We start from the raw sequence: 21,719 nt of genomic DNA on the forward strand, positions 1-21,719 counted from the left end.
ATAGCTAGATATAAAGTTGTTAAATAGATAATGAAAAAAGAAAAAGGGACATCATGGAAGAGGCAACAGCAGGAAACAGTTACTCTCCCTAAGACTGAGGGAACACAGGGAAGAGTTGAAATTATTCAAACTTAAAGGAGGAGCCCTATGGATGATGGCCACAATTTCTGTCAGGCCTCCATGTGCAAGCCTGGACCCAGAAAGTCTGAAGTCCTGCCTGCCTCGGCTGATCACCCCCCACACTCCGCCGGAGTTCACCATTATCCCTGATAGCCCAGCGAGCTTCCCTCGGACATTAAGCTTCTCACCCCACCTGCCATCTTAACTGTTCTTGCCCTGTGAATATCCCTCCGCCCCACCCTACCATCTTAACTACTCTTATGCCTTACCCTACCCGCCACTGTAACTGAACTTATGGTAATGTATACTCCATTCCCCTCCCCCACCACTGTAACTGATCTTACTCCATAACACCCCTGCCCCCTCCCCCAAAAATTTGCCCCAACCTGTAAAACCAACTCCTATCCCACCACCCTTCGCTAACGCCCTTTTTGGCCTTAGCCCACCTGCACCCAGGTGAATAAACAGCAATGTTGCTCACACAAAGCCTGTATGGGGGGGGGGGTCTCTTCATTCAAAGCTGCATTTTAACAATTTCCTTCTTCCATTTCTCATTCCATGATTTTTTTGTCTTGACCAGGACCTCAGTTGTTTTGTATCTTCATCCATTTGGGAAGCTATAACAAAATCTCATCGAGTAGCTTATAAACAACAGAAATTTATTTCTCACAGTTCTGTAGGCTGGGGACTCCTAGATCAAGGTACTGGCAGATTCAGTGTCTGCAGAGGGTCTGTGTATTAGTAAGTCCCCAACTACTATAAATAGCTGAGACTGGCCAGGTGCGGTGGCTCACACCTGTAATCCCAACGCTTTGGGAAGTCTCTTTTATAAGGTCACAAATCCTATTTATAAGGGTTCCACCCTCATGACCTAATCACCTCCCAAAGGTCCCACGTCCTGATACCCTTACCTTTGGAGTTCAGATATCAACATATGAATTTAGGGGTGACATAAACATTCAGTCCTTATCTCTTACACCCAAAAGCTTGAGGTAACTGACAGTGAGCAGACCTCCATGCCTGGAGGATCACAATCTCAGTATTCCGCTGTAGGTGCTGTAGTGATCCATTCACTTTCACAAATGGATATGGAAATACTAAGGGGCACCACAGAGAATCCTTACTGCCCCCATCACATAACATCAACCAATTTTTTCTGCCTTTCCACATATAAAATTCAAAATATCTTTCTTTTCATACGTATAATAGCTGTGTGTTTTGAGGATGATGAACATTGTGATTAAGAATCACGTGATGCAAAATATTATCAATCAGACCAAACAGAAACTATGACAGTGATTATAAATACAGTGAATCTTAAAAAATAAGTAAAGAGTGGAAATGGAGTTTGTCTCAGTAAATTAACACAAATTACATTATTTCTAAAAATTGGTAACTAGTGATAATTATTACACAGCTTAATTATATATCATAAACATACTTTAATCATAGGTTTTATTTGATTTTCACACTAAACGATATAACTATGTTCAGCTTTCATAGCAATGGGTTTATCCAATAAAACCATTAGTTTGTGGCACTAAAAAAACGTAGAGAAGCATGTTGTCAACCCACATGTTACTCAGTGGAAAAGCAGTAATGTAAGTTGTAAATCCTAGTCTGCAGTTGAAATTCTAGTTTGTTTCACCCACAGCCATTTGAAAACCAGGCCAAATTTTCTTTATCTGAACACCTGTATGAGTAATTCCTGCCTAAGAAATACAGTGTATTTTTCCATGCTTATTTTTTCAATTTATAATTGTTTATGCAAGTTGAGACAGAGTGATCTTCTAACTAAAATACTTAGAAACAGATCATATGATTGATCACGGTCTGCTAAAAACATCTGAACTCAATAAAAGAACAATGAAAGAGTCTAATACCACTTCAGCAAGAGGAAAAACACCTACGCTCACTTAATGTGTTCCATTGATTGTGCAAATTTGCCAACAGTAATTTTACAGAGTTTGTTTCACTTTTTACTAAGATTAAAGATCAGATACTTACAGAGACAAATTGATAGTAATTTATTGTTGTCCCAAAGGCTTTAACTTTTCTTTGAAATCTTAGAGCTATGCAAGGATTTGTATCTGGAATCATAAGATCTGCATGCCAAGCTATCTCTGGATATCCAGATCAGTAAAGGTAGCAGAGATGGTTACTATGCAAAATCCTGACAACCAGAAAACAGTCGTTTTCAAAGGGAGCCCTCCCTCTGTTCTAAGCAACAACATCAGGCCTGTCTGACTTGCTCTTTGACTTGTGAACTGTTGATGCCTAACTGGCAACAAGTATAGAAGGTCTTAATGTAAACTGCAGGGATACATTTTAAATGTATGTAAACCCCATCAGGTTGTCTCTATTTTAGGCTGACAGTGATATTGAAATCTATCTTTTGTATTCTCCTCTCTTGTCATTTCAGGTTTCAAGACAGATAGAACCACATTTCAGGTTTTTATATAAATAGTAATTGCATGTAGAGTTGTGTGGAAAGGTAGCGAGAGTTTAGAGAATTGAACACTAGTTTAAGAATTAAATTAGGTTGGATTTGCATTTCTATTCTCTCACTTGTTGGCTATGAGAACTCACGCAATTATCTTTATCCCAGTGGTATCCACATGAAACGTATACAAATTTTAAAAAGGAAAATGAAAAACATTCTTGAAAATGATCTTTTATTTTGGAATGTACAATATGATCATTTAGCTTTTAATATTCCTGTAAAAACTTTTCCCAGAGTTCATTATTTATAAGTTAAAAGAATACGTCTCACAAGAGGAGATGTGAAATGGATTCTTCCACATCACATCTCAATCAGAAGGATATATAAATTAATGTTTGTTCAAAAAAAAAAAAACAAAGACTCCTTATAAATCACTCACATCCACCCCTGGCATACTGTCACATGATCATCAAATTGCCTCATACCCAGCTAAGATGCTCAAGGGTTGGAATTTTGATAACAAAGGGTCTTGCTAGAACAGAATCTCTCCGAAGACTTGGGACTGTGTATTCACTGTTGTATCTTCAGGACCTGGAGCCCTTGCTGGGACATGCAGTAGTTGGGTGACTGAAGTCTCAATCACTTGAGGGAAAGGCAAAGGATAGTATGAAGGTATTAGGCATTAGGTGCCAATTAGGCAAGAGAAAGGATTAGATGAGGTTCAGAAACAGAGCTCAAAAGGTAAAATCCAACTTGAGGTCTAAGTAATAGAATTAATTGGTGCCAAATCTAGCATGCCACTGTAGTTGACAATTAATAATACACAACACCAATATCATATAGCAGAGACCATTTCAAAGTAAAATCTGGAGCATATTATAATATAATGTGTATATATTCAAGAGATAGTACAACACAATTCTGAGTGTAACTATATGAGACATAAGGGAAATGTGAGTAAATTAATTGATGTTTTTCATTGCAGTTTATAAATTGGAATCTTTCCTACAAACAGAAAAATATATTGATTACAAAAACATTGGTTATAAAATCAGTCTTTCCAGGTCAGGTTCAGAGGCTAATACCTGTAATCTCAGTGCTTTGCTCCCAAGGTGAGAGGATGCCTTGAAGCCAAGAGTTTGAGACAAGCCTGGGCACCATAGTGAGACTCCATCTCCAAAATAAATAAATGATAATTACCTTGGCATGGCAGTGTGTGCCTGCAGCTCTACCTACTCAAGAAGCTGAGGTGAAAGGAGCCCGTAAGCCCAGGAGTAGAAGGGTACAGTGAGTTGTGACCAGACCATTATACTCCATCCTGGGGGACAGGGTAAGATCCTGTCACATATACACACACACAAATCAATCTTTTCCCATGAAAAGGAGAATGGTTAGACAAACTATGTTTCGTGAATATTTGTTAAACCTATTTGAGCCCTAGACGTTTCAACAAGATCAGGGAAAAATTAACTGATCAAATAGAAAAAAAAATATACACACTCCTCACCATAAATCAGAGCTAAAGTGTAGGTCATATCTCAGAATTTTGTACTTAGATTCTTAGGCTGACATTCTCCTAGGATAATGTGATTGTGTGAAATATTTCTGAATTATATTTCTTTTTTCTTTTTTTTTTTTTTGAGACAGATTCTCACTCTGCCACCCAGGCTGGAGTGCAGTGGCATTATCTCAGCTAACTACAACCTCCGTATCCTGGATTCAAGCAATTCTCCCACCTCAGCCTCCTGAGTAGCTGGGATTATAGGTGCTCGACACCACACCCAGCTAATTTCTGCATTTTTAGTAGAGACTGGGTTTCACCATGTTGGCCAGGCTGGTGTCAAACTCTAGACCTCAGGTGATCCACCCACCTTGGCTTCCCAAAGTGCTGGGATTACAGGCGTGAGCCACCGTGCCTGACCTCTGAATTACATTTCTAACAAGGATATAGTGTGGAATACTGGGAAGATCAAGGCTTGGTAGCAGACAAACCAAAATAAGACTGCAGGAGGCTGTCAGTGTGCCTCCTGCTACTCACTCTGGCATTTTGCTGCTAGGAGGCCAATGCTATGCTCTGTCCAACCTTTGCTACTCAAATCACAAGCTTCTTATTCACTTAGGATCCTTTGTTCAAGTCACAACTCACCAATCTTAATGCACCTCTGGAAGCTATTGCTGCCAAGATGACAGTGAAGAAATGCACAGACAAGATGTCCCTTGGGAACAGACTCTTAATTTTTAAAAATTGGGGAAAATAATGATGAAATTTAATCTCTGAGGTGTGAAAACTCTTTTATCCTGGTTTCTACGATCTTTCAGTGATACCCTGATCTTCGCTGCAGAACGTAAAGGTTTCAACTTCTTGCTTTAATAAATTACTGCCCTGCAAAAAAGAGAGCTAGAGAGACTTGGTTGCAGAAAGGTCTGGGTTTCACTGCTGTTTCTGCCATTTTTACCTTGAGAGAATTACTTAATCTCCCTGAACCTCAGTTTTGTTATCTATAAAATGGGGATTATAATACATACTTCAGTATGGTGTACAGATTAAATGAAGTAGAAAATACCTGGTATATAGTGGGCACCTAATTATCCACTTTCCTCCATGCTTTCCCCAAGCCCCCTAACTACATACACAGCCACCTTGATAGTTTTGAGATGCCCTTGACCTAATAATGTACCCAAATAACTAATTTCAATTGCTTTTCATAGACCCAGTCTGCTGGACTAAATTGACTCTTCAAGTTAGTTGAAACAAACTGACAGTTTTATTTAAAAAAAAAAAAAAGGCTTAAATTCAAACAGAACATTATAGCAGATTTTATGGAGGATTAAGATTGCTTCTCTTGTTCTCTTTGAAGAGAACGGATGGCGTGACTGAACACAAATCCTCTCAGTGCTCCTGGGCACTTTGCAATATGAGGCGTTTTGGGCGATTGCTTCACTGTGCTATAATACATCTGCCATCCGCTTCAAGGTGAGCACTCTATTATTTTTACAGCTGTACTCCTTTTCCTGGAATTTTGAAATTTCAAGAGGAAAACAACAATTTCAGATCTGTGGAGCAAAGGTAGGTGTGATCCTGTAATCTCCTAGCTCATGCTACTGGGTTGGCGTAGGCCAGAAACCTACGGAAATGGGACCGAATCCAAAGCTGAAGTCTCAGAATGCCATACCTCAACCCAAGAGCTTTTGGATGAAATGCTAGCAAGAGCCTCATCACCTGTGTTTTTTTTGAGACAGAGTTTCGCTCTTGTTACCCAGGCTGGAGTGCAATGGCATGATCTCGGCTCACCACAACCTCCACCTCCTGGGTTCAAGCAATTCTTCCGCCTCAGCCTCCCGAGTAGCTGGGACTATAGGTACATGCCACCGTGCCCAGCTAATTTTTGTATTTTTAGTAGAGACGGGGTTTCACCATGTTGACCAGGATGGTCTCGATCTCTTGACCTCGCAAAGTGCTGGGATTATAGGCTTGAGCCACCGTGCCCGGCCGTCACCTGTGCCTTTGATGGATGGAAGCGCTACTTCAGTACAACCAAGGGCTTTCCTGCAGATGTATAAAGGTTACAGATCTCCCTCCCGCCACATACCAACTGATCCAATCCCGAGACCTCCCAATTCTGCCATCTGGTCCTGCTGCTTCATCCAACTGCTGGTCCCATCCTTATTTCCTCCCACTGAGGGCACCCCACTTTCTAGATGCTTTGATTACCACTGTTTCCACTGAGAGTTGCTCCAACAGATTGGAGCACTGGTTGGGACATTCCTGGTGAGAGCATTTTGTGTTACAAATGTACTTACATGTATTTGTGTTACAGTCATATGAGTTCTATTACTGGCTCAGGCTCTGGTGATTGTGAACAGGTGATTACTTAGAGTTAGCCAAACTGCAAAATTGAGGACATGTTTCTCCAGACTGTGAAGTCTGCTCAAGATTTTCTGACACCAGCTTCAAAAAGTTACAGCCAAACTACAAAGCTGAAGAGGGAAGTCAACACAAGATCTTCCTGACTTCTGACCCCAACTGCAAAGTCAGGGTGTTCCCCCAAATCACCTCACATTTGAAAATTCACTACAGGGTTGCTCACTGAAGGCTGTTTGTTATACTCATGGGGTTATGGTTTGTTATAAGGCAAGCATAGAAAGGGCTGCACGTGTGAAGCTTCTGCTGTCCCCAGAACATGTGACCTTCTCAGCATTGGTGTATGACAATATACATGGAGTGCTGCCAATCAGAGAAGCTGACCCAAGTCTCCATGAGAAGAGTTTTTACTGGGGCTTCATTAGGTAGGCATGATTAATTGTTTCATGAACTGACTGCTTACATAGTTGACAGTCAACCTCCAGGTTAACTGCGCCAAAGGCTCAACTCAGAATCACATGGTTGCTCCTTCTGGTATGGCCTGTATCACACTGTCAGGCATGGCCAGACCCCTGCCCAAAGACTCTCCTTCCTATTAGGTATGACATAATTACCTTCCAGACTCTGAGGGTCAAGTCCAGCCCTCTCTTTGGACAGTGCCAAATTCTCCACTACACATTACTTAATATCTCTGAGTCTCAGGTTTTTCATTGATAAAGTAAGGATACTCACACCTGCCCTATGACTCTCAAGCTCATAAAGAGATGCAACCATTCTCTAGATTCAGAAAATTTCAGCTAATAAGAGACACTTTAAGATTTCTGCTAAAATAGGGTAATTTCTGTCATTTCTGTGTCAGACTCAAATATTGCCTCAAATATTGTTTGGAGGCTCCGCTGCCTCCAAACCCCACTTTTCAAAGATAATTCTGATTACACAAAATCCTTAGAAACAGACATGTTTTCAGGGGAAATAGTACACAATGGGGGGAAGTGCACAGGACCAACCACTGGCAGAGGAGCTGGCTTCTAGCACTTATTAGCTGTGTGATTCAGAGCAAGTCATTAACTTCTCTAAGCACCAATTTCCTCATGGAGATAACATACCTGCCATACACATTATCATAAGGTTGTTGTAAATTCAAATGAATTTTACTGAATCTTACCAAAATGAATATATATATGTATACACACATATATTATATGAAAATGCACATTAATCAAACATTATTGAAGATAATGAAATGGTTAAGCCTCCAATGCTGGAACTTATTTTTTTTTTTGGAGATAGAGTCTCTCTCTGTTACCCAGACTGGGGTACACTGGCTCACTCACCCCTCCTGGGTTCAAGCTATTCTTGTGCCTCAGCCTCCTGAGTAGCTGGGATTATAGGTGCATGCCACCACACCCAGCTAATTTTTATATGTTTTTTGTAGAAAAGAGATTTCACCATGTTGGTCAGGCTGGTCTCGAACTCCCTACCTCAAGTAATTCACTGCCTCGACCTCCCAAAGTACTGGGGTTACAGGCATGAGCCATGGCACCTGGCCAGGTGCTGGAACTTCTGTACCTCAGGAGAGTGGATTTCCATACAGTGCTGAAGAAGGTGGCTGACTTGTCATATGAAGTGTCCTATAGGTCACATTTAAGTAAATGAAACAGTTTCTAAATGAACCCTATGGTCTAAATGTTTTTGTCTCCCTAAAATTCAGGTTTTGAAATCCTAACCCCCAAAGTGATCCTATTAAGAGATGGGGCCTTTGGGCTAGTGATTAGATCATAAAGACAGAGCCCTCAGATTGGGATTAGTGACCTCATAAAAGAGGCCCCAGAAAGATCCTCACCTTTCCACTAAGTGAGGACATAGCAAAGAAGCACCGTCTATGGGAACACAGGCACTCACCAGACATTGAGTCTACTGGTGCTTTCATCTTGGACTTTTCAGTGCCCAGAATTCTCAGAAATAAATTTCTGTTGTTTGTAAACCACCCAGTCCATTATATTTTGTTTTAGAAACCCAAAAGGACTAAGACAGTGGATTATTAAATTCTCTCCTTCATCTCCCCACATACTTTCAAGCGTTTTCCATTTTTTGGTTAAGTAGCATTTAAGATAGTTTAGTCCTATGGTTTTTCTTCAGCATTTATTCAGTCATCAACATGCCCAGTTGGGAGGTGGGGGTATCAAGGATTTTTTTAGAATATGCAATACCTTGCTAAAGTTGAGGTTCTGTCCTCCCATGTGCCTTTCGTACTCTCAGGAACTCAGGCACTCTTGTTGATTAAGCCTGATGCTGGCCTCCCCTGCCTTTCCTCACCCGCTGAGAGGGACAGCACAGCTCCAGCCAGTGGGCAGCACCTTTGGGTGCAGCTTCCCTTCCTTCACTCATGATCTGGCTTAGCAGGAAGGAAGAAATGATTTTCCTTGAGCTTCACAGCAGCTTCTGCTTCTTTTCCACCAGGCACTAACCATACCTCACTACCTCCACACAGACAAACAGACATGAGAAGTGAGAGAGAGGGGAAGGGCGCACTCAAAGGCACCCAGAACCCAAACACCACCATGAAACCAAAAGATGTCAAACGTCTACAGCCCAAGGGTCCACAAGCCAACAGAGCTTCGGAGACTGCACAAACTCCACCACTTCACCTCTAGTCTCCAAGATATGTAATGTTTTCTCTCTTCCTTTGAGATTCTCTTTCCCCTAGCCCTGTTCTTTCCCTTTAAAATTAGGGAAGATAGAAAGGGAAGGAAGAAAAACAAAAGTGAATCTTTATTATGTGCTGCCTTTACCATCAATAGGGTTGGCATATTTTCATGCTTCCCGGTACTTCTCCCTGAGAGGCTCCAGTGAGTGGTGTCAGGCGTAGCCTGGCCCTGGTACTCAAGAAGTCCTTTACATTCTCAGAGGGACAGAGGGAGCCTCAGAGCCCCGGCATTAACCTTCAAGACAGCTGCTTAACGGCAACCTAATTTGCTTCAAACTGCTACGGGCCAATCAAGAAATGTAAATGATTTCCATTTTAATGAATGATTTATACGTTGTAAATGGTATGGCTCCAAATTACAAAGAGGTCAATTTTCCTCACCTGTGCTCTGCTGCAGAGGCAGGCAAATGAGATTTCGTAAGCAAGAAAGAGGGGACAGATGCAAACATGAATACTGCCTGAACAGGAAGGCTGTTCTTCCCAAAGGGCAGTGCTGTTTTACCATGATCAATCCAGAAGACTAAACAGGAGGAGGCTGCATGTCTTCATCTGATGTGGCCCAGAGCCAACCTGTCGGAAACTTCATCTGCTCATTTAAGAGGTAGGAAAAATATGGCTTTGGAACAGAGCTTGGGTCTGTAATTTAAAGAGGCAGGCACAGACATTATTTCTAAACAAACTATTGCTGTGTTTAGTATTGTAATCAGTCAGGGCTTGGCAGAGAGCAGAGGGCACCCTCCATCCAGCTAATGAGGAGAGGGCCACAAAGGGATGGATAGGCCTGGGGGACACCAACAAGGAAGGAGCGGGGCTGAGGCTGGTAACAGCAGAGCCTAGACCCAGGCAATACGATACAGCCATACAACAAAAACTGATCCATCCCAAAATGTCAGCTGGGTCAAGGATAAAAAAAATCCTAATCTAAAAGAATACTCCAGCAATGTGGGTTGGGAAAATAATTTGCAGCAGTAGAAATAATTAGTACATTCATATTAATTCTAATAAAGATTATTTGTAGTAGGCTTACACAGGCACATCTCAGAGATGCTAGGTGCCTGCTTCTCACAAGGGACTGCAAACTTAGGCCTCATGGTCTGCTCTCACTAGTTAATTAACAGCATTTTTAAGCATGCTTTTGTTTCCCCAACTTTGAAACAGGGATTAAAAATAGTGCACAGATTTGTTAGGGAGAATAAGTGCAAAAATACAGGAAATGGGCCAGGCGTGATAGCTCATGCCTGTAATCCCAGCACTTTGGGAGGCTGAGATGGGCAGATCAGTTGAGGTCAGGAGTTCAAGACCAGCCTGGCCAACATAGCAAGATCTTGTCTCTACTAAAAATACAAAAATTAGTCAGATGTGGTGGCAGGTGCCTGTAATCCCAGCTACTCGGGAGGCTGAGGCAGGAGAATCACTTGAACCTGGGTGGTGAAGGATGCAGTGAGCCAAGATTGTGCCAGTATGCTCCATCCTTGGCAACAGAGCAAGACTCAGTCTCAAAAAACAAAGAAGAAAGAGAAAGAAGAAAGATGAAAAAGAGAGAAAGAAGGAAAGACGAAAGAAAGAAAGAAAGAAAGAAAGAAAGAAAGAAAGAAAGAAAGAAAGAAAGAAAGAAGGGAAGAAAGAAGAAAGAGAGAGAGAGAAAGAGAGAAAGAAAAGAGAGGGAGGGAGGGAAAGAGAGAAAGGGAAAGAAAGAGAGAAAGCAAAAGAAAAGAGAGAAAGAAAAAGAAAGAGAAAGAAGAAAGAAAGAAAGAGAGAGAGAGAAAGAAAGAAAGAAAGAAGAAAGAGAAAGAAAGAAAGAAAAAAGAAAGAAAGAGAGAGAGAGAAAAAGAGAAAGAAAAGAGAGGGAGGGAGGGAAAGAGAGAAAGGGAAAGAAAGAGANGAAAGAAAGAGAGAAAGCAAAAGAGAGAAAGAAAAAGAAAGAGAAGGAAAGAAAGAGAAAGAAAGAAAGAGAAAGAAAAAGAAAGAAAGAAAGAAAAAGAAAGAAAGAAAGAAAAAGAAAGAAAGAAAAAGAAAGAAAGAAAGAAAAAGAAAGAAAGAGAGAGAGAAAGAAAAGAGAGGGAGGGAGGGAAAGAGAGAAAGGGAAAGAAAGAGAGAAAGCAAAAGAAAAGAGAGAAAGAAAAGAAAGAAAGAAAGAAAGAAAGAAAGAAAGAAAGAAAGAAAGAAAGAAAGAAAGAGAAAGAAAGAAAGAAAGAAAGAAAAGAAAGAAAGAAGAAATACAGGAAGTGTGCTTAACGCATTCCCTCTTGCACAGTAACTTGTCCAGTAATGTTAACTGTTTTATCCTCACCATTATCATCATAATTACTACTATGATTACTACTAGCTGAGTCTCAGGAGTTGGGGGTGGATTCATCCCACCACTGATTTGCCTCAAAATATTCTTCTCATCTTATTTCTGAGTTTTCTCTGTTTTGACGTTACCTGATTCCATGAAATCTCTGAAAAAACTAATTGCTGGTCTTGGACAACAATTCTAAATCCTACCCAAAATCTACTGCTAGAAAAATGTGTCAAACTGGAACTAAACAAAATGGTAGTCTTATTTTCCTTGAATTACCAAACATTATTACTAGGACGGACAGGCTTCTGTTGTCCATTTCCTAATTTTGTGATGAAAAAGATAAAAATATAACCCTGCCCTATATTTGGTTTTCTCCAGGTTTGGCCAGGACAATTCTGAAGTTTTCAGTATCCAGCTATGTATCTGAGAAATGTTTCTATCTGATGTAAATTAAGCTGGTTACATAGCTCTGTAAACATATTTAAGTCTGTTTAGCTTATTGTAGGTCTTTTTAAAAGGCAAAAGACTGCTTTTCCTAACTCATGAATTTGTCCAGGAAAAAGGCACTGATTGGTGTCTATCTACAGAGGTATTGTGTACCTTATCTCAAAGAATTCCCATAACAACCAGCCAGGGAAGGTGTTTTTATTTTTTGGCTTGGGGCTATAAAGCTGAGTTTCTGAGTCATTAACTTGTCAAACATCACACAGATTGTAAGTGGATTTGAAGTCAGGTATGTCCCACCCCAAAGCCCATGACCTTCCCATGACTCCTTGTGCCACCAGCCAGCGATCTGCCCTCTGGCACCTCATTCTCAGTGTGGAGAGGAGCATCGAGAAGCCGCTTTAGTGCTCTCTGAAAGGTAACTGTTGTGCACTGTGCTGTTCTTGTGGGGGTGCTTTCAGCACTTCTGTAGCTAAAATCCAATGAAGAGCAGTTGCTTCTGTCACACAAAAGTCTCTAACAGCTTTAAAAACAAATTCTGTAATGCCCCAATCCTTGCCCTGGTACCAAATCTAAAACTCTTTCGCCCTTGCCTTTCATATGTCATGTGCTTTAATCTTATTACTGTGTGTCTTAGGACTCAGAGGGGTTAAATGCCTGCTGGGCAAATGGAGATTGCAAAGAAAACCAAGCCAAACCAAACCCAAGAAGGATGGGGAAGAATAGGAGAATGTTCCTCTTCTTTCTCGCCCGCTCTCAGCTGGCAGCAACCTGAGTTTCTTCTGTCCCATCTTAATTTCTTCTAACCCTTGGATATACAGCCATAGTTTATTTTCCCAACATTCTGTAATATTTTCACAGACACAGTACTTCCCTGTTCAAAGGATGCCAGTGCCTGTAATAAATAAGAGACAGACTTTAACAGGTAGCTTTTGTTGAGCATTTACCATGACTCTGGCCCTGTGCTAAGTCCTTTCTGTCCATCAGTAAGAGGGACCCAAGTAAGAAAAAGAAGAGTGACAGGAATTCCTTTTGAAGTCTGACTCTCAGTAAATGTGAAGAGCCAAAAGCTGCCTAATGTCAGCAGAGGCCTGCTATTGGCTGAGGTTTATGTTGGCATCCTGAGGTATGTAGTCACTGGCCAGCAAGCATCCCTAGACTGAATTCTTGTCTCCTAAATGATGATCTTTAAAGAAAAGGGAGAGAAAAGACTTGCAAGGCCAGGACAAAGTCTGACGCTCAAAAGATTATCAGACATTCACATAAATGTCAATATTTCAAAACCAAAATGTTACATGATCTGATTTCTACAAAGGGTGTTCACAATATGAGAAATATTTGTGGCTACATGTTAGGACACCACAGCCTGAGGCAGGGTGGCTTGTCCTGCTGGGACACTCTTACGTACTCACTTTTGGCATTGGGCAAAGCAACCCACTGCAAGAAAATAAAATTCAGGAAAACTTTTTTCCCAAGAAATAATGCACAATTTATCTGCAATAGTCTCTTAAGTGTGTTGCTATTACTTGTCACACATAAATATACAAAAATATGCACCCTCATAATGTCATAGATGTCAATGGTGCAGTCGCATTTTCACATACTCTCATTTGTTCTTTGACACGATTCTGACCAGTAAGCAGAAAAACTGTTTCAAAATGCCTCCTAAACGGCAGGGAGAAGTTTTAAAGATAGCTTATTTTCGCTTACTCTAAGAATCAGACACTCTTAACATGAGGTTCTTAAAAATGAAAAGCAAGTCTGTTCAACATAGATAATTTTAAAAGCAGAGCGGCACCATCTGCCTACCTGTCCTCATCTCTCACTCCTCTGATTCCAGAACAGGGTTCCCTCAGATTTCCAGTATCCCCCAGCCCCCAGTCAACATGGCTACTAAAGAGTAAGGTGCTAACAGGTCCTGGGTATAGCTGGATAGATGGGGCAGCGGGGGCAGAGAGAGTGAGATGTAGATTTCAATTTCGGGCTAGACACAGATGCAGACATAGACATAGACATGATAGATAGATAAATGGATAGATAGATAGATAGAGAGACATTTTGATTTAGGGGCTACACATAGACACAGAAACAGATATAGATATAGATATACTTCGTATATCAAAAGGACTTGGAGTGTCACCCCACAGTTTGGATTTGACACCAAGGGCAGCCTGTTTGTCACCTCCTTGCCCCACTACCTTGCTCCCACCCTCCAATATCAGTGCCGGTTTTCACTGATTCCTCTGCCCACAGCTGTTGCGTCAAACGCAGCGGCTTCTTTGCATTTCTAAGGTCCACTCTGCAGGCATGTGGCAGTGGAGGGGACATGTCCAAGGACTTGATTGCTTGTCTTGCTCAAGGAGTCAACATCAGTAATATTTAGGAATCACAGCTCTTTTATGGCCAAGTTTTGCTGAATAGTACAAAACTGTTTCTGAGTCATGACACATTTTAACCAAAACATACTCAACATTACAACATAAAGATTTTAATGTGCCTCCCCTTTTGACTGTTTCTTATATTCCATAGGAAATTTCCTTTGTAGACTTATGAGGTTATCAGGAAAACAACTTTAATCAATATCTGAATAGCAGCTTGACTGTCCTCTAGTTAAGGAGCCTGAGATTTCAACAGGTGCCAAACTCCTTTGTTAGCCAAACCACAGCCACTGCTCAGATCTTCCGAGCCCAGTCCCAGGCTCTTCAATCCTACCATACTGCCTGATCTTCTGAGTTTCAATTAGTCAGTTGCAGTTTCACATATTTGTCAGTAGTAAGGGAAGCAACCTAACTCTTGACTAAGTTTCTGTTTCATCCAGGACACCTGATTTCAGACAGACCAGGGCAGAGCCTGGAGTTACGACCTGGAATCTTGGGGTCAGGGCTGGGGTTGGGGAGTTACAAGGGCTGTGGAAAAGGTCAGGGAGTTGTCTGGAGAGCAAGCTGCCCAGGGAGAGGATGGAGCTAAAGAAGATCCTCTCCTCTGAAGCTCCTTTCCAGAAGAAGAACCTGTTGTGGGGAGGAGGAAGAGAAAATCTATGCTGTTTGACCTCAGACGCTTTCCTGGCTAAATACCTTCAAAGCCCAGAGAGGTCCAGAGAGGCAGAGAGAGAGTGTGTGCAAAGAAATAGAGATAGGAGAGACAGCAGAGAAGGAAAGATGCCAGGCAAAGGGAAGGTAGGGAAGCTTGGAACAGACAAAACGTACCCAAGAGATAGGTGATTAGGAAAACAGAAAGTAGAAATGCAAGTGAAAGGGGCTCCATGCTTTACATCGTGAAAACTCATGAATAATGATACTGGGTTTGAAAGTGAATCCTGGAGGAAAAAAAATGACTTTCTCCTTTTCCATCTTTTCGTTTAGGTACCATCCTCAAGTATGTGGATGTCAATATTTGGCACGCGATCCATTCACTCAAGTAAGCCATATCCAGCTTGTGCGGATGAGCGGCTCCCTGCTGCCCCAGTTAAGAAGTGAGAGCCTTGTGCTCAAATTACCAGGAGCTGTATCCTCAGTCCGTGTCTGTGAATAAAAGGAAGGAGATAACTTAAACAAGTTTGTGCGGACACAAGCCTGCAGGACTGTTCACTGCCGAAGAATTGAACTGGAGCTCCAGCATCTAATGCTTCTTTTCACATCTGCCTGGCAGCTCAGCGTATTTGTTGGCCCTCTCAAGACTGGACAAAGAGCACATGTGGCGATCTGAAGCTCAAGGTGCACACAGAAAACTGGCACTTTCTTACTTTAATTACACACATACTTGGCTTTGAAATACCTCTGTGTATTTAACGCACAAGGACATGTACTTTAGGTTTTAAGCAAAGAATGCGGCACCACCCACCGCTTTAATCTTCCCTCACCAGACCCCAAATCCCACAGCGGTGGTTCATGTAGAGAGATAAGCCATGGCAACACATTTATGAAGCCCTGGGTAGAGTCAATGCTATTTTTCTCATCATCTTGCTCTTCAATTTTAAGGTTTAAAATAAATACAAGGGAAGCTGCAGTGAAGTTTCTGGAGCAAAGGGTAGGTGAATGACTATGGCCAGCTGCTTTTAGAGAGCTCCATTACAAAGCAGAGAATGGAATTGGGCCTGATAGTGGAAGGGCTGATTTTTCAGGAATTTTTAGAATAAATATTAGTGTAAATATGGGTAAGAAAGTGCAGTTTAAGCCAGAGAGTTCACTGGAAAATCGTAAGTCATGTAATCAGGACTATGCGAACGCTGCATTGCGATCATATTCAAATGCAACTTGACAAACTCAGCCACTAATTCAGCTATTCTAAAAAGGCGGGGGGTGGATTGGATCATTTTCCCATTTACATACTTTGTACATGTATTGAGTTTTGGTTTATGATAATCAACCAGTGATTTCTGAGTCATTCATTAAATATCCTATTCCTAAGTTTTCCTAAGCTCATGAAAAGGATTTCAGCCACATCAGTTTCAAGACAAAGTGCTAGTAATTGTTTAATTCTGAAAAATGATGTAAAAAAGAAATATGAGGAGGAGACCACATTTCTCCCAGTTTTGTAGCAATTGCAGCAGCGATATTTTAAGTGTCTCTAAAGTAAAACGTTATGACTATTTCATCATCAAGGGTTTTTTGCCCAGTAAGTGTCCGATTGCACGCTGCTGATGAGGTTCTGATTTTATTTACAGGTGAATGTTGGGCCATCTTTGTTCAGGTATGTGCTGCTCACCTTCTACTGTGCTTCTCCTTCTCTCGGCATGCATTCATTCTTTCAACGAATATCTATGGATATTCACATGCCAGTTACCCAGAACATCTGGACAGAATTTCTTCATCTTCTGTCACTGTCATCTCCACATGGACCCTTAGGTGATAACATTTCAGAAATGCCACCATTCCAAGCAGCTTCTAACAATGCAGGGTAGACACTAAGCTCACAATTCTGGAAATATAAACACATTGTGGTTTTATCTCTCTTTTCTCATCTTATCATTCTGGCCTTAATATTAAATAGTTGTCAATTACATAGCAATGAGGAGATAAAATATAAATAATTATTTAAATGATTTTAACTTATTCAAGTACTGCTTTGGCATTAAAACTATTACTGAACAATAACTTTGGCCAGGCTCAGTGGCTCACGCCTGCAATCCTAGCACTTTGGGAGGCCAAGGCAGGCAGATCACTTGAAGTCAGGAGTTCAAAACCAGCCTGGCCAACATGGTGAAACCCTATCTCTACTAAAAATACAAAAAAATTACCTGGGTGTGGTGTTGGGTGCCTGTAATCCCAGCTACTTGAGAGGCTGAGGCAGGAAAATTGCTTGAACCTGGGAGGCAGAAGTTACAGTGAGCTGAGATAGTGCCAATGCACTTCAGACTGAGTGACAGAGTGAGACTCCATCTCCAAAAAAAAAATAAATAAAATAACTTTTTGTATAATGGGCAGCCAGTTTTCTTACCTGTTTGCTCCTCACTGAATCCCACCAGGAGGCTCCAGCCAACTGCAGGTCCCTGGACCCATCTTGATGTAACACGGGGATATATAACAGCTCTAAGATTCTTATCTATAACCCAGAATTACACTGTCACTCTTCTGATAACTAGGTTTTCAGCTTTTGTCCAAGCACTGGCCCCACCGGTGGGCCTTTAACCTGGCTTTCTTCCATGATTCTAGTTTTTAAGGGCCAAATCTCACAACTTACCTTGTAATAAAAGCAGTAGCAATAAAAGTAAAAACACATTTTGAGCAACAGTAGTGACACATCTTTGAGTAATAACAATAGTAATTGTAATTGCATTTATTGAGCACTTGCTACATGCCAGGCAGTTTTCTAAGTGCTTTATATATATTAATTCATTTAGTATGTGCACCACAGGACCCTCCTTGCAGCCTTCCTTCCACATTGTACACTAACAGGGAACCTTTGCCCAGGAGAGGAAGCCTCACTATGCATGCTAAAGGCCTATGCCCCTTTATTTTCAAGCGTTGTCTACATTCATTTTTTCCTGACTTCACGACTCTTCATACTCCATGAACACTCCAACCTCACCTCGGCTGCTGCCTGCCCGACTATAACTTCAAAACAGACAGAAAGTCAGCAACCAAAACTTGCAGCTGGGTGGGCATTCCAGGAAATCCCTTCCCTCTCAGGGGAGGTGGGAGACTAGGAGGCAGTAGGGATGCCAGGCGTGTCTCTCCTCAGCTGCCCTGCTCTGCTCACTGCCCTGGCAAATCCTGAAACGTGTCTCTACTGCGGAATGCCAGCACCAAACATGTCATCTGTGCCAAACAACACATCTGTGGGGAACTTGATCAAACTAATTGGATTTATAGTAATTCCACATAGCAAGAAGCAATAAACAAGAGCTATTGCATTTACTTGAAAAATGTTTTAAAATCATCTTTAAAAGGCCTTCTTTCAAAATAGGTAATAAATACTTCCCCGAAGCCCAAAGTATAGCAATCAGCATATGTGAAGAGTCAAAAGGATATGAAACAAAGATACGTTTAATGAAGAAGTACACGATTCTTTCCAGGCCGTGCTATAAGCAGTGAGGTAAGGTGGAAACAGGATGGACTAGAAGTAAGGCAGACGTGTGCGGTAATCTTGCTCTGCCACATTCCAGCTGTGTGAAGTAGGGAATTTAGCTTAAATTCTGAATCTCTTTCTTCATCTGTTAAGTAGGAAAGCTGCAACGCCTCTCAGCTTACAACACTGTAGTCGGGTTTCAAAACACTGTGCTTCAAGTGCCTAGCGCAGAGTGCAGCATACGACACACACTCAGTCATGGTGAGGATGGAGTGATGGTGATGATGATTACAGCGATGGTGGTGATGACCATAGACCACAGCAAAGTACCACTGGAATTCCTGGTAGAGAACACAGGGTGGGCGTTTAGTAAGTGCTGAATGAATCTTCAAAAGAAAAGAATGGAGAAAGGAAAAGGAAGGAGGTAGAATACTAAAAGATAAGATAATCTGTATAAGACATCAAAGAAGCTACGGCACCCTCCAAAAGCTTACAGCCTTGCGGCCCCTGGCATCATGAAAATTTCCAATAAGCTTCATCAAGGGGATTTTTCTTTTCTGAGTCATCATTGCAAACCATAGTCAGTATGAGCTTGGGTAACACTGATAACCCAGCTAAGCCAAATCTTTGACCTGTTTTGAAAAACAGTGATCCTCAGGGAATTTTGCAATGATTTAAATTAAAACTAGAATTATGTACTACCTTAGAAGTTCAAGTCATAACTGAGTCAATTCACAGGCTGACAGTTTAGGAGAAAAAAATGAAAAAGTAAAGAATCAGACGATTTGTAAATGCCTAGAAAGATGTTTACTTAAGGACAGCAAAACCAGGATGCAGTGTATTTACAAGGTGAGACGTAAAAGCTTAGATATACTCTATCTTGACATTTTTGAGGCAGAAACTCCAAAAGCCATCTAGTCCTAACCACAGAAAAGACAGTCATCATGTGAATTTTTAAAAGACAAGTTGAGCAACAGGTTGGAACAAATGATGGTTTTTCAGCCTCCTACAACAACAAATCATGGAAAGATTTCAGAAGTTGTCGGTATAAATAAAACATGAATGTCAAAGTTCATATCTCCCTTTCTGCAAGTAATGTTTACCTTTGTTTATGTGAAAAACTGGAAATCAAAATATGAGTTAAGATTAGCTATTTTTCCATAGTAATGTGTCTGATTTTCATTGTCAGTGAGGGGGAAAAACAAAAGGTCAAAATAATGTTCATTGTTTGTTAAAATCAACTGTTCAGTCCCCTTCTCTTCTTATTTTTCTTACCTAAAGCAATTTCACTTTTTTTTTTTGGGAGGTGGGGACGGATTCTTGCTCTATCGCCCAGGCTGGAGTGCAGTGGTGAAATCTTGGCTCACTGAAACATTCGCCTCCTGGGTTCAAGCAATTCTCCTGCCTCAGCCTCCCAAGTAGCTGGCACTACAGGTGTGCACCACCACATCTGACTAATTTTTGTGTTTTTTTGGGGGGTAGAGACAGGATTTCACCATGTTGCCCAGGGTGGTCTTGAACTCCTAAACTCAGACAATCCACCCGCCTTGGCCTCCCAAAGTGCTGGGATTACAGGCATGCACCACCACGCCCTGCCCCACTTTAAAAAAAAAAAAAAAAGAGTCACAAATCTAAAATACTACATATTTACACCTCTTAAAAAAAATTAGACATTCAGCATAAGTTGCCCATTTCTTCTACTCCTAAGTTCAGAAGCAATTGAAAAATAAAACACAAGAGATCAATAGACAGAGGTTAAACTGTCAACTTTATTATTGAAAAACTAATTGGAGAAAATGACATTAGATTTGTGAACCAAAGATCCTATTAATACTCTGTGACTGCCAACTCTCTCCCCTATCCCAATACACACCCAAAGCCTACCTCTGCACCCAAAGGCAAGTTTGGAACTGCCTCTAGGCAGGAAAATGGAAAGTTGACAGTCCTTTGATAGAGTTGTTCTACCCAATTAGCACCCCTGTCATCACCTAGCAATTGGGTAACTAACTGATTTCTCTGCTGGAAGAAGTGTGTGAGGGGTGGGACTACAGGCCATGAGTTTTATTTCAATGGAGGTCCTTCGACACAGAAACATGAGCCCAGGGAAAGAACTTTCCCTCCCAACAGTGCTCAATTCTGCCTCTCACTCCATTAGATAAAAGCAGAGCATGTTAACAGCATGACCAGGACAGGGAGTTTTGAAGCCCTATATCAAGATAAACGGGTACAAGGACAAGACTACATGGAACTAACACCTTCCTTCCAACATTCAAATGGGTAGTCCATTTGGCCTATATGGCCCTGTGATGGCGACATATCCTGCATCCTCCCATACATTTCCTGACTTCTGTTCAGTTAGGCAAAGCCATGTGACTAGTCCCGGACAACAAAATGTGAGCAGAAGTGACATGTGTCACCTCCAGACTAAGGCAATGAGAAGGTCCACTCCTTAGATCCAGTCTCTCCTCCCCTCTGCAGTAAGTGGGGAGGTCCCGCATTCCAGATGGTACAGCTATGCAGGTCAGTACCTCCACTAATCTAGGTCCTAAGGGAACAAAGGGAAGTTTAAGAGAGCAAAGTCAAGGCCATGGAGAACAGTAAAAACAGAAAGCGCTTGCCAACGTATAGAATGAATTCTGAAACCAGAAACATTTTCCACCCCCAGAATAGGAGGCCCATAAAGTATTTGCTTGGCAAGATTTCTGAGTTGCTGCAGGCCTGAATGCTGGGCCCTTCTCATTCCTCACATCAGGTGGAAGTGTTTACTCACATTGTCTTGATCCTCTTCTACCACTGCACACTGGGGGTGAGGGATGCATTTTACCTGTCTTCTAATTTTACTCATCCCTGAAACAGAATGGCCACATACAGACCTGACACAGAGACTGTTGTGAGATCACTCAGAGATCCTGAAATTAACGCTCAGAGCCATGATCTGATGTGAGTTTAAACTGTCTCCCTTGCAGAGCGAGTCCTATATTTGGGAAAAGGAGAGCAAAGTTGTGTTGGCAGCAAAGCGAGGACTACGGGAGTGGCAGTGCTTACCAAACATGGCGGTTAGCCAAGGCCATGTAACTAGCTCTGCCTTGTGAGCTGTGGGCAGAAGTGGCTCCAGTTCTCTTCTTCTGCTGCCCACACAAGAGACTGAGGAAACCTTTGGCTGAGATGGCAGAGCCACATTCTAAGTAATTGAGCCACAGCAGGCAGCGCAAAGTTCCTGGAGAGTTACGCAGACCTACAGATTTTGCAAGGAAAATAAATTCCTATTGTTAGAACACTAAGATTTGGAGTTGCTTCTTACAGTAGCATACTCTAGACTATCCTGTCTTTTTTTTTTTTTTTTTTTTTTTTT

This window comes from Cebus imitator, unplaced genomic scaffold (genome assembly GCF_001604975.1).
Source record: "Cebus imitator isolate Cc_AM_T3 unplaced genomic scaffold, Cebus_imitator-1.0 Scaffold40, whole genome shotgun sequence".
NCBI classification, from domain to species: domain Eukaryota; kingdom Metazoa; phylum Chordata; class Mammalia; order Primates; family Cebidae; genus Cebus; species Cebus imitator.